We start from the raw sequence: 10,278 nt of genomic DNA on the forward strand, positions 1-10,278 counted from the left end.
CGGTGCCACCGAGTTGTTCCACTCGGTCACACCGACAGGGTCGGGCTATATATAGTCACGGGCAAAAATTTGGAAATTCTCCGAACATCTTCGCCCGCACAATAGCTCGCTCTGCCATCAGGGTCTCCGGATCATCTCCTCGTCGCCAGCCGCCTCCTGTCGCTGGTCTCCACCGCCGTCAACGGATTTCACCCCCGCCGTTGCCGCCGTAGTGAGTTCATCGCCAAGTTAGGGTATGAACTCGATCACAGTGCTATCCTCGTCCGATTCCTAGCACATTGTGTTCTTAATGATTCTTGCCACGATTGAAACACTCCTATCCAGTCAATGCAATCCTTAGATTAGATGAGATTTGAAAATTTAGGGTTAGGTTTCCGCCGAAACCATCTCAGACCCACCGAGTTGAAAAACTTGGTCCCACCAATTTGGCTAATGCCATTGCACTAGTGACTCTCGGTCTGACTGAGAATTGCTAATCGGTGAGACCGATTTTAGGACTTTGTGAAACCCTAGTAGTCTCAGTGCCACTGAACTGTGACTCGGTCCAACCGAGTTCATCAATTTAGGTTCCAAAACTGCTTCGGTATCACCGAGTTTGAAAATCGATTGATCCGAAATGCTTTTTGTGGAAAACTAAAACTGAATTTTTGAATCATTCTTTTGCAAAAATCTCTGCATTTTGTGATGCTCATCCACTCTATCTCATCTATAACTCTTCACAGGGTCAGCAGTCAGTGATTTGCAGCATGTCAGACCAAAGTGATAGTCAGAACAGATCAGAAGAGCAGATGCACATGAGTGAGGGCACTAGTCCCTCTAGCACTTCAGATGAAGGCAGCAGGAGCACCCCAAGCAACCTGCCTAAAGCTGCCACCAGGACAAGGAAGAAGAGAACCTCAGATTCTGAGGATGAGGATTATAGAGCAGAAGAGGATGAGGCTACTTCCAAGAAGGTAGTGCTCAAGAAGGAGTATGGCTCAGCCAAGACCACTAAACCTGGACTCAATAGGAAGGTTCCTGCCAAAAGGACACCTATGCTGAAGGTCAGAGGATCTACTCAAGTGCCTGAGAAGCCTGATCCCCAAGAGCCTGCTCAGAAGGAAAAAAAGGAAAGAAAGAGTCAAAAAGACCATAGCCAGTGTTGTTGGGCAACCTTCCATGATGGAAGAGGAAGAAGAGGTTGCTGCACTAGCACCCAAGGCACAAAAGCTTATGGGTGATGCAATTAAGTCAGGGGCTGCAACATCAAAGCCCAAGGAAGCACCCAAAGCTACCCCAAGCCCAAGCTTGCACCAAACAGGAATACCAGGAGTATTCCAGCTGCTGAGAAGAACAAGGCCCCAGTGCCTGAAGTTGCTGATGAGGAAGATGAAGAAGGACAAGTCCTGAGGAAGCTCAAGCCCAAGATACCAAACCATAATGATGCCCATCCTGTGGCTGAGGACATGAACATCAGAAGAGACTCAGGGTTGAGGCTATGGAGGATGACAGATCCATATGCCACAAGGAGAAGGACTGCTGTTGATTACAGGTTCCATACAAAGGAACAACAGGACTTCTATGAGACAATTTTGTTGGACAAGAAGCCCATAGTGTGTGATATGAGGTGGGTCGATTGGACCTACATGAAAGAAAATGAAGAACACTATCCTGGAGTGCAAGACAATTTTGTTGCATGTGGAGTTGCATATTTTGTTGGGCAAAAGCTCACCAACTGGAATGATGAACTCATTATGCAATTCTACTCCACAGCACACTTCTATCCAGATGGGAGGATAATTTGGATGTCTGAAGGTACAAGGTACCAGTCAACCGTTGAGGAGTGGGCAAAACTGATCAATGCCCCAAAGGAGAGTGAAGATGACTTGGATGTCTATGCCAAGAAGAAGATGGACCACAATTCCATGGCACACATGTACAAGGAGATCCCAGACAAAGCCATTGAGACACATAAGTTTGGGTCAGTCCACTTTCTTCTGTCAGGGCTGCCAACAATCAACTGCATCCTAAGGCACACTCTGTTGCCTAAGTCTGGTGACCACAACATGATTAGAGGGCATGCAATCAACATGTTTCATTTGTTTGATGTGCCACAGAAATTCAAGGTCATGAGCCTTATGGTTGAGACCATTAAGAGGACAGGAGCAGATCAAAAGAGAAGCTATGGATATGCCCCTTAGATTCAGGAGTTGATTAACTCAAAGATGGGCACATGAAAATATCTATTGGATAAGGAACATTTTCCTCTTTATCCAGACTTTGAGGACAATCAGGTTGTCATGAATGGGAATGAACCATCATCGGTACAAGCTCAAGAGAAGAAGGAGAAGGCAAGGAAAGAGAAGGCTGCCAAGATGCCAACTCAAGAGGAGGCATCTGAGTACTTTCTGAAGAACAAGCAGGAGCAGCTTGGTTACTTGATAGCATCAACACTAAGGATTGAGAAGGGATTGGCCACCCTCACTCAAAATCAGCAGAGCTTGGAAAGAATCATGGAACAAAAATTCTATGATCTAGATGTCAAAGTAACTGAGATTCAGTCAGTTGTGGAGCAGCTACATGATGACATGCAGGAGAGGAAGGGCAAGACTACCACTAATGTATTTGCCAGAGTGCCTAGAGCTCAAAGGTCAGCTACAGTGCCTGTTCAAGACACCAGAGCCACATCATCTGCACCAGCTATAGCTCCTACAGCTCCAGTGCAACCAGCTCCAGCACCAACTCCTCCAGCTCCCTCAACTTCAACTGAAGCCTTCATTCTTGGAGTTCTCCGTACACCACCACCTGAAGATCAAGCCTAAGAGTTGATCTAGCACTATGCATTTTTATGAACTTTTTGGTAACTTGTTGCCAAAGGGGGAGAAAAATGTATAGATCATAGGCTTCGAGAGGGAGAGAGTGTTGCTTTTGTTCTCTCTTGCTTTGGTTGTTAAAATTTGTTTGCTTTTTGATTGCTTGAGATACTATGCTGGATGAGACATTGATGATCATGTGTTTGATCATAAGCTACACTTATGCATGTTTGATGATATTATCTTATCTATCCATATGCGATCATTCACTTTGCTTGGTGATGAGTGCATGTATTCAATCTTTATCATTTTGAGCGCTCCACCAAGATGTATGTGACATGGAAGAGTCACCCATGAGCCTAATTCCTTGTGCATTTGCAGTCCAAAGCAAATCTTAAACTATGCACAAATTTAGGGGGAGCTCTTGCTTATCACATACTTCTCAAAGCGACGATGTTTTTCAATCTTATTATCATTTGTCGAAGCTTTGATCTATATGTTGTCATCAATTACCAAAAAGGGGGAGATTGAAAGTGCAACTATCCCTAGGTGGTTTTGGTAATTTTTAACAACATATAGCTCATTGAGCTAATGCTATTCCAAGACTATTATTTCAGGAAAGCTTAATGAATGGCATGGCATGGATGATGAAAGTGGATCCCTCAAGATACTAATGACAAAGGATTGGCTCAAGCTCAAAAGCTCAAGACTCTTCATTTTACATTTTAGTGATCCAAGATCACATTGAGTCTATAGGAAAAGCCAATACTATCAAGGAGGGATGAGGTGTTGCTTAATGAGCCTCTTGCTTCATGTGCTTGGTGATATGCTCCAAAAAACCCTCAACTACTTTCTCACATCCACAAATGACCTAAACCTAAAGCCAAAATTGGTCACACCGATTCTTCCTATCCGGCACCACCGAGTTCTAATGTCATAGCCACTGCCACAAACCCTAGGCAAATCGGTCCTACCGATAGGGATCTCGGTCTCACCAGATGGGATTGTAATCTCTCTGTTTCCCTTTGTAACGTTTCGGTGTAACCGAAGTGAGCGATCGGTCCCACCGAGATTGCAATGTAAACTCTTTGTTTCCCATTTGTAACATTTCGGTCTCACCGAAAAGAGCAAATTGGTCCCACCGAGTTTACCTGACCAACTCTTTGGAAAGCTTCTTACCAAAATTGGTCTCACCGAGTTTGTGTAATCGGTCTTACCGAGATTACGTTATGCCCTAACCCTAACCATATCGGTCTTACCGAGTTGCATTTCGGTCCCACCGAAAATCCTAACGGTCACTAGGTTTACTAAATCGGTCCGACCGAGTTTGATGATTCGGTCCCACCGAGTTTGGTAAATTGTGTGTAACGGTTAGATTTTGTGTGGAGGCTATATATACCCCTCCACCTCCTCTTCATTCGTGGAGAGAGCCATCAGAACAAACGTACACTTCCAACTTACCATTTCTGAGAGAGAACCACCTACTCATGTGTTGAGGCCAAGATATTCCATTCCTACCATATGAATCTTGATCTCTAGCCTTCCCCAAGTTGCTTTCCACTCAAATCTTCTTTCCACCAGATCCAAAACCTATGAGAGAGAGTTGAGTGTTGGGGAGACTATCATTTGAAGCACAAGAGCAAGGAGTTCATCATCAACGCACCATTTGTTACTTCTTGGAGAGTGGTGTCTCCTAGATTGGCTAGGTGTCACTTGGGAGCCTCCGGCAAGATTGTGTAGTTGAACCAAGGAGTTTGTAAGGGCAAGGAGATCGCCTACTTCGTGAAGATCTACCGCTAGTGAGGCAAGTCCTTCGTGGGCGACGGCCATGGTGGGATAGACAAGGTTGCTTCTTCGTGGACCCTTCGTGGGTGGAGCCCTCCGTGGACTCGCGCAACCGTTACCCTTCATGGGTTGAAGTCTCCATCAACGTGGATGTACGATAGCACCACCTATCAGAACCACACCAAAAACATCCGTGCCTCCAATTGCATTTGAATCCTCCAAACCCTTCCCTTTACTTTCTTGCAAGTTGCATGCTTTAATTTCCGCTGCCTATATACTCTTTGCATGCTTGCTTGAATTGTGTGATGATTGCTTGACTTGTCCTAAGATAGCTAAAATCTGCCAAACTCTAAAATTGGGAAAAGGCTAAGTTTTTAATTGGTCAAGTAGTCTAATCACCCCCTTTAGACATACTTCAAGGTCCTACATTCATCCAGGATCGGCTGCATCCTCTAGTGTTGAATCGGGTATAGAACCCAGGATGCTTGGTTACAATTCCGAATCCGCTAAACCATCGCTCGGGGAAAAGTATTATACAGAGCATTAGTACTTATTCTGATCCTTTCTTATATTTAGATTCTAGTAGTTTATTTCAGTCGTATTCATATCCTTACTGCGGTTTTTAAGGGTAACAAATAAAAGTATGCAGGTTCTATTTTATTGTTCCGAGACATATGATGATAGCATTGAGAATGAGAAATCTTTGCAAAATGCACGTATTATTAACGAGTTCTGGAACGATTACTACGTTAAGCTGTTGGATATTGACAAAACGAAAAAGACTTCTAATGTTGATATGTATTAGGATGATGTTAGAAAGTTGTTGATTAATGAAAAGCAGAATCAAAATGGTGCGTTTTCCAATACTGAATTAATAGATTTACAGAATCAAATTGCAAATTGCACAATGAAGTTCGATGAGGATAATCTATTTAAAGTAGCTCCTAACATAGTAAAGTTCTTGATTAATAAAGATCAGCCTAACTCTAAGCAATATCTAAAGGGTTGCCTACCAAGTAGCTTACCTATGCTTAAGATGTTTGGTATCTATACGCTTGAGGCTATCATGATTCATGTACTAGGCTTGGTATCCAACACTCTTCAGGAATCATCCGTAGTTAAGGCAGCTAGATTTATAGATCAACTTAATTCAACTGTACAAGAACAAGAAAGGTTTATACAATACAAAGCACCAGGTAGCGGTAAGGTGGAAGCAGTACTCACTAGTAAGGTAGAATCAGTTAAGGATGTTGTTCAGCCCAAAGGTGCTAGCAAAAAAGAGAAAAAGAAAAAATGCAGTGTCATTATGATACCGGGAAATACTTGCTCCAATTCATGATTGAAAGAAATGTTCTACATATATCAACAGATAGGGGAGTAACAAAAGAAGATCCAGTGCTGGTTCTTAAGAAAGGTCAAGGGTATATAGAGAATTCTTGTTATGTTATGTGCAATTTGAACATAAATCTGCTCCCTATCAAACTCAATCTTCCGATGCTTTGCAAACCCTTGGATTGGCAACCAACAGAGAGGGGGTCTGGTCCTGATACATTATCGGATCTGATAGGAGGTTACTTATGCAAACCCACGGGGGATACCTAGAATCTCTTTCGGCTATTAACTTCCCATGACTTAAACCACTTCTATATAAAGTTACATAAAAAAGAATACAAGCAGATGTGTGATATTTTGAATGGGCTTCAGTCTCAAGCATTTGAAATAAACAAAAGGCTCTTGAGATTTCTGGAAAAGAATCGTCAATGTTTAGTTGAGTGTGGGCTTCTTTTACCAAATGCTCTGGCTCGCGTGAATCCGACAGAAGCCTCAGACATATTGAGGGAGTGCTACTTCAATAACGTCAAAGGTATTAAGAATGCTTGTAGCTATAACATATTGTTAAATAAATTATGAAAACAGGTGCAGCAGGCTAGTTATGAAGATTTTGTAATAAGACTTGCGTCAGCATACGAAGGTTATCAATTCTATTTGCCAGCATTCATGGACTTCTGTGGTAGAATCTACCGTTCAGGTGTATTGCATTTTCATGAGTGTGATTTGTCAAAAAGTTTATTACTCTTTTCTGCCGATCATCCTCAACCTCAAGCACAAAACCACCTATCGGAAAAAAGAATCTCAGTCAACACTTAGCATGTGTTGCAGCCTTTAAGTATCCAAAGTTCTCGAACTTAGATGATGCCCTTAAATGGTATAACAAACACCAGACTGAAATGTTTACTTCGGACGAAAGTTTCATTCAATTTGCTGCGCAAGCTAGTGATGCATTTTTTTCATAGCCAAGATCCTTTCTCAGGATGAAGGAGTGAGTAATTATCATCAGGTTCCAGTGACCCAAGATGCGAGTGTGAGTGCATATCAAATTATGAGTTATCTCTTGCTTAACTTAGAAATGGGTAGGAGAACGAATCTTCTTCCATCTTAAGACGGTCAAATCCAAGATGTGTACATGTGCTTGCGGGATGAGCTTAATAAATTGTTTTTTACCAGATTGAATAATGTTAGTAGTAGTAATTAGAAGAAAAAACTCATAGATTCTATGTTAACCAGAAAGTTCGTCAAAGGATTGTATATGCCATCTCCACAGGGGTCCGTCCGGTTCTTCCTCAAATGGGTTGCCTCAATCTTTATCAAAGTTTTGGTATCTAGCTTATCCAGCTACAGTATAGTATACTCCTTCCTTGCTCGATAGAGCTCTTTGAATCCGCTTCAACTAAATGCGTAAAATAGAGTAATTTCTTCAAAAGCCAGTTTCTTTCAAGAAGGCAGGAGGCCCATAGCGAGTTACAATAGTGCCAATTCTTGTACGGAAGGTCGTAATTCCGGTAACCTCGACTGCTCTAAGAATTATCCGGGCTAGCCGGGCACATCACATCAAAGTTAGGTCATTTGTCAAAAACATGGCAAATAGCTCAGTTGGTTTGGTAAGGGAGCTATTCTCTCACTTAAACCACTCCCATATGAGGTATTCTATCTCGTCTTAAAGTTCCCCCGCATTACCCATAACTTACCACCTGTATTTCCGGAACTCAAATCGCAAAATGACAATGCTTTCGATAGTCTGTACTAAATTACTTTGTACAAATGCACATCTCAGCCGTCGGGTAGCTGATCACCATTTCAAAGTCTATATCCGTGGTTCAAGAAATGGAATTGCTATTCTCGATTCAGACAAGACACTGATTTGTTTACGAAACGCTCTTCATTTTATAGGATCTCCCAGTCGTCAAAAAGGCCGTTCCTTCTTTTTAAAGACCAGTCATTTATTTATTTATGAGATAACGAAAGAAATGGCTAGCTATTTAAGAAGCTATTTAAGAAATGTGAATTCTCATTGTTTCGATGATTCTCAATGGAAGATCGGGGCATTTTTGACCAATTCTTTTGCAAATAAAAAAAATTCCGTTCAAGAAAGAAGATCAATTTTGGGTTGAACCAACAACCTGATTGTGTGGTTATTTTGAATGCAGATAGAAAGTCTTCGGTCATACTCGAAGCTGATCGATCACAAATACCTATTCCATCCTTAGTTGATTCTATGATCCCATGGGAATCCTATAAAAGAATCACTTATCCCATCCCAGCGAATGATCCTATACAGTTCGTATATCTATTTCGTCATTCAATCATGAAAACAGTGATTCTTGAACAAAATGCGATTAGTAGAGAAGCACAATCTCTCAGAGTCACTTTGAGTACGGGGAAGTCCGCAGGAGGGATGAGATCCGCCTGCTACTCCACCTCTTCTTCTTCCCCAATAGACGAAGAAGAAAATAGGGCCAAGGCGCTATTGGAGATGCGCAAAAAATATCCATCGGGAGATGGCGCTGACGCCGATGCTAACGCTCGCAAGGTGGTTTTGCAGGCAATTTCACAAAATAGTTTTTTTTCGTTGAGCTCATAACCCGGTTTGGGCCGATTGACTCTGTGAGCGATCGAGGGGTCGCGGGCTCACACCTTGCTTTTGTGCATAGGATCGAAGAGATCCTAGAATTTCATGGAAAGAGCAGTGGCTCTCTGAAAGACCTCATTGATCTGAAATTGGATTTGGAAGACGCCTCTAAAAGAGAGGAGATTCTACTTCCATATTTTTCCTCCAAAAAAGAGGCAAAGTCCTAGCGTGATACAAAAAGAAATAATGGCAAGGGCGGGGAATGATAGGTTCATAGATGTGGAGTAATCAGTTCTTCATTTGAAGAGTTAGTTGGCTGGCCTACCGGCCCGCAGATGTAGAGAGGTTGCCCCCACCATCCTCTTGAAGTGCGAAATCAAAGCGATTCATGTTGATGGAAGAAAGGCTAATTTCGTTTGATCTGATCCGCCTATGCCAGTTCGAGTCTGGCGAATCACTATCATCTGTTGCCCTAACTTTTTCTATTAGCTCATCTTGTCCGTAGTGATATTTTGGAGAAGGAGCAATTACCGGAGTGAGAACGGTAGAAAGAAGCAATCACGAAAGCTAGTGCTAGTTGTGGCTTTTTGTACTAATCTTGTTTGTTCGGTAGCTTGCATCAGCAGCTTTAAAAGGAATAGAAAACGAGGCTTTTTCCACCACACCAGGGGCGGGCATTACGCTCAAGCAGGGGAAGTCAATTTGACTGCTGCTCGAGAACCTGTTTGAACAAGAAGAAGTAGCATGGCTCCAGCGGGGCAGAGCCAATTGGCTACGACATGGTGACCGAAATACAAATTTTTTCCACCACTTTGCAATTGCAAGAAAAAAGAGGAATCTGATCAAGTACTTGATGAGCGATACTGGAGATCGAATAGAAGGTAAAGACTTACTCGATGCACATATTTAGGGCTATTTCTCTCATCTGTTTAATACACAATTCTCTTTGATAAGAAGGGTTCTCTTGTGTTCCAGGGTTGATTAAGCGTCTGGTGGAACAGGGATACATTGTGTGAGGCCAAATTGCCTGACGAATTGATGAATATGGCTCAATATAGACTGGTCCAGGTATACCGGTCAGTCTTGAGCCACCAAGATAGCCTTCGACATATCATGTTCCTCCCTTGAGTGGTAACTCTTTTCTAACCTTAGAATCCTGAACCAATTTGCTCCAAAGACTCTGTCATTGAAAGGAGTCCATAGGTTGATAAAATAGGTTTTCATGAAAACCACACGTAGATAGAAAAGGTAAGAGTTACACGTGCCAGAAGCGAGGAATACCGCTCGGAAGCCCAATTGAACCTGTCCTCGTTCACCGCTATCTCCATATATTGGATGCCAAGCTTGAAAGGGTAATGGTCCGAGAGGATGGGGCCATAGTCTTCTATTACGCATGCTACACAGACGATATGGTCTTTGGCTTACCGAGAGGGGATAAGTCCACGCGAGTCACCCAGGGTCTCAAAAAGGTCTTAGCTAGGGTCCTTAGGGAGCTCCTACACGGCTTCACTTCTACTGAAATTTCCAGAAAACAACCAGGGAGGCTACAAATTATCGGCTTGCCCCTGTCTCTGAAAAGTGGAGGTCATCTCCACGTGGGTATTCCATCCAAACGATGGGAGAAGAGGATGACACTTGTTCATATTGAAAACTAGAGATGAAGGGAAAGAGGTTTGATTGGAACATGTTCTACAAGAACTCCTGTGTAGAACACGCCCGTATCTATTCTATGGGCTTGCTTCAGGCCAATCCTACTGTTGAAGTAGAAAGCATCGTATTCCGGTTTTTCCAACA

The 10,278-nt window shown here is 42.7% G+C and overlaps 1 pseudogene; it reads left to right on the forward strand.

Annotated features, from left to right (window-relative positions):
• Positions 1–7,428: 7,428 nt before the first annotated feature.
• On the forward strand, positions 7,429–8,729 carry LOC123066061 (ribosomal protein S2, mitochondrial-like; annotated as a pseudogene).
• The last annotated feature ends 1,549 nt before the right edge of the window (positions 8,730–10,278 follow it).

Source organism: Triticum aestivum, chromosome 3B (assembly GCF_018294505.1).
Source record: "Triticum aestivum cultivar Chinese Spring chromosome 3B, IWGSC CS RefSeq v2.1, whole genome shotgun sequence".
NCBI lineage: Eukaryota > Viridiplantae > Streptophyta > Magnoliopsida > Poales > Poaceae > Triticum > Triticum aestivum.